This window comes from Furipterus horrens, unplaced genomic scaffold (assembly GCF_987537825.1).
Source record: "Furipterus horrens unplaced genomic scaffold, mFurHor1.1.pri manual_scaffold_7, whole genome shotgun sequence".
Taxonomy (NCBI): Eukaryota; Metazoa; Chordata; class Mammalia; order Chiroptera; family Furipteridae; genus Furipterus; species Furipterus horrens.
This window is the reverse complement of record NW_028327177.1, coordinates 102,422,407-102,425,574: the sequence shown is the minus strand read 5'-3', so window position 1 is coordinate 102,425,574 and position 3,168 is coordinate 102,422,407. Positions and strand designations below refer to the sequence as shown.

General features: G+C 39.3%; 1 pseudogene; it reads right to left on the bottom strand.

Moving 5' to 3' along the window:
* Window positions 1–2,299: 2,299 nt before the first annotated feature.
* LOC150004906 (small ribosomal subunit protein uS12 pseudogene) lies at window positions 2,300–2,732 on the bottom strand (annotated as a pseudogene).
* Window positions 2,733–3,168: the final 436 nt, after the last annotated feature.

The window sequence follows — 3,168 nt, the reverse complement described above, 5'->3', positions numbered from 1 at the left end:
AAGAGGTGCCTGTGCAGACTTAAAACAAAATGAAATCACTATAAAGAAAGTTATTTCCTTTTCCAATCTTTCATGCCTTTTGATAACATCCCGGGAAAAGGCTTAATTTGATCCTAGCAGGTCTTTAACAAGAAACATTCAAGCCTCTTTTTTTTAAACAAAGAGAACAGGTTTCATTCAGGTTCAGAACCTTGGAATTCAACAGAATTTAATTTGAGTGTGGTAACTTGGTTCTCTTTCCCTAACATTTATTTTTACAGTTACTTTATCCTTTGGCAAGTGATACTAGTTTTTCGTTATAGAAGGGATATAAAGTATTCTTTAGAAAAACGTTTTTTTTTAAAGAGGAAGAAGATTTTTTAAAAAATATATTTTATTTATTTTTAGAGAGAGGAGAAGGGAGGGAGGAAGAGAGGGAGAGAAAAAACCATGTGTGGTTGCCTCTCATGCGCCCCCAACTGGGGACCTGGCCTGCAACCCAGGCATTTGCCCTGACTGGGCATTGAACTGGCAACCCCTTGGTTCACAGGCCGGTGCTCAGTCCACTGAGCCACACCAGCCAGGGCTTTATGAAAACTTTTAAAATACAAAAATGTGATTCCATTTAAAGAAAAAAGGTAATTAGTAGTTCCAAAGGTTATGTGGAAATTGAAAACTTAATAAACAGATTATGTGAGTGATTGAAATTTGTGAAATATTATTTAAGATTGTGTGCGTGTGTACCCTCACTGGGTGATTCAGTTGGTTGGAGTATCATCCTGTGCACCAAAAGTTTGTGGATTCGATCCCCAGTCAAGGCACATGCCTGGGTTACAGATTAGATCTCTGGTTGGATTGCATATGATAGGCAACCGGTCAATGTTTCTCACTCACATTGATGTTTCTCTCTCCACCTCACCCTCTCCCTAAAATCAATAAACATATCCTCTGGTGAAGATTAAAAAAAGATATGTGTGTGTGTGCATGTGTGTGTTTTATTGATGTTTGAATGGATGGATTTGTATTTGCCCTTGCTTATTGTTTTTTGGCAGGGAGGAGAATAGACCACAAATATAATAGACCCCATTGAAGCAAGTAGAAGTGCAAGGAAAAACGTATCCAAATAGCAAAAGGTCCTAGGTCACAACCTAGGACCACTTGTGGGAGCAATATGCAGTACAACAAAATCCTACATAGCAAAGGGATCCATTCAGTACTTTGGAGTTAGTTGTGCCAGGATTTTGCAATACTTCATCTCCTTAAGTATAGGGTTGCTGAAATGTAATGAGAACAGGAACACAGGCTTTGTAATCTCTTGAGGAAAATAAGAAAAACAGTTTTTGAATAGGTGACAATTAACAGCAAGTTTCCACCCATACCAGGTTCATAGAGATGCTTTTTCATCACTTCATTTGAAGAAAGAGGTGCCAAAATTAATTGATTTATGTACAAACATAGACGTGTCCCAGCATGCTATGGGCAGGGTTAGTCAGGGGGAAATTATACTGAATTCCATTTCCTCACAACATTTCAATCACAGATAAAGTCTGATTAAAAACAATATACTGTAAAAGGAATCCTCTAAGGTAATGCTTCTTTAACTTTTTTAATCTCAACACATGAAACACACTTTGCAGGTAAGCCCACTGAGCACGTGCATACACACAAAGGCACACACACTTTACTATACCTAAACAAAGGTTTAATGAAATAATACTCATCTTATAGCAAGGGGCACAATGTGAGATTTTATTCTATCTCATTGAAAAATGATATTTCATCCACCCTTGGTCTCAGCATATTGAAAAGCACTGCTGTAATCCACAGGTTGTCAGGGTTTAATGTGTGTAAGGTTCACCTGCAAGCTTGTTAAACTTCAGATTCCTCAGTCTTGGGTGTTCCCCTTTCCTTACCCTCCCTCTCTGGGCATACTTACCCAGTCTGGGCTGGGACTTGGGAATCTGAAGGTTTTGTGAGTGAACCAGATGATGCTGCTGCAGGTGAAACTTGGCTGCACTTTAAGGAAAACAACTTTAAATGGAAACATTAATAGAATCCTAAAATGTTAGTATATGAAAAACTTTATGAATCTTGTGGTCCAAATTTGGAAGTACTTCCTTTACCTGCTGGGTAAAGTTCAAATGCAGAACGATATTCAAGGCCCTTCATTGGCTAATCCCTACTGAGCTGCTGGGTATGTCCCCAGCTGCAATGTTGTTGCCTTCCCTTACTCCCGCTCTGTATATCAAACCATATCAAACCATTCATCATTTACACACCACGCTTTTTTTTATTATTACTGTATTTTCACCACCAAAACTTATAATTTTGGTCTTTCCTTCTTGCCTTTGTTTAAGGCCAAAAGAGAGAAATTGGCTATTTTGACAACCTTAAAGTGGACTTCAGGAACATCACCAGCAGCATGACCTCTGACACCAAATACAGCAACCAGAACATCATCATTTTCCTCAATAAAATTCAAACAACCATCATTGGATACAAAGGCTGTGATTTTTTTGTGCCATTCTTGATCAGCTGGACCCTGACACATTTGCTAATGGCAGGATTTGGCTGTTTGGCTTCAGCCCCTGCTTTTTCTAGCACAGTTTCTTTTGTATGGGAAGCACTACCAAAAGGGTTGGACTTCAGGGCTGTGCCCAAATGGGCTTTCTTGTACTGTTTTTCATGCCACTTCTGACCTCATTGGTGGCTAGGGGCTTCCTGGCAGTGTGAAGACTATGACAGTGGCCCATCCAGCTGGTGTTATGGGTCTGACAAAAAGAGCCACACCACATGTTTTTATGTGGACTTTCATTTCTTGAAGTAGGGTGGAATGGCTACTTTGACTGATCCTCCTGCTGGGAAGAATTTCATGTACTCAATAATATACAAAAGCATTTTAAAGAAATGTGTTCATGATCCAGCAAGTTATTAAGACATCCTCAGAGGCCAAAAACTAAGTTAGAAAGATAAGCAGCTGCCTTTTGCTTCATACATACTTGCTGAATTTGGTAATTTTTGAGCTTTGGTTTTTCATGGCCTCAGTCATAGGAAAAGGAGATGAAACCAAGAACCTGCCCAAGATAGGGGTTTAATAGGACCTCTCCCATAAAGTTAGAATCTCAATGGCCATACCTCCATGTAAAGGTGATTCAGTGCAAGGGTGACTTAGAAATACATCTGTTGAGA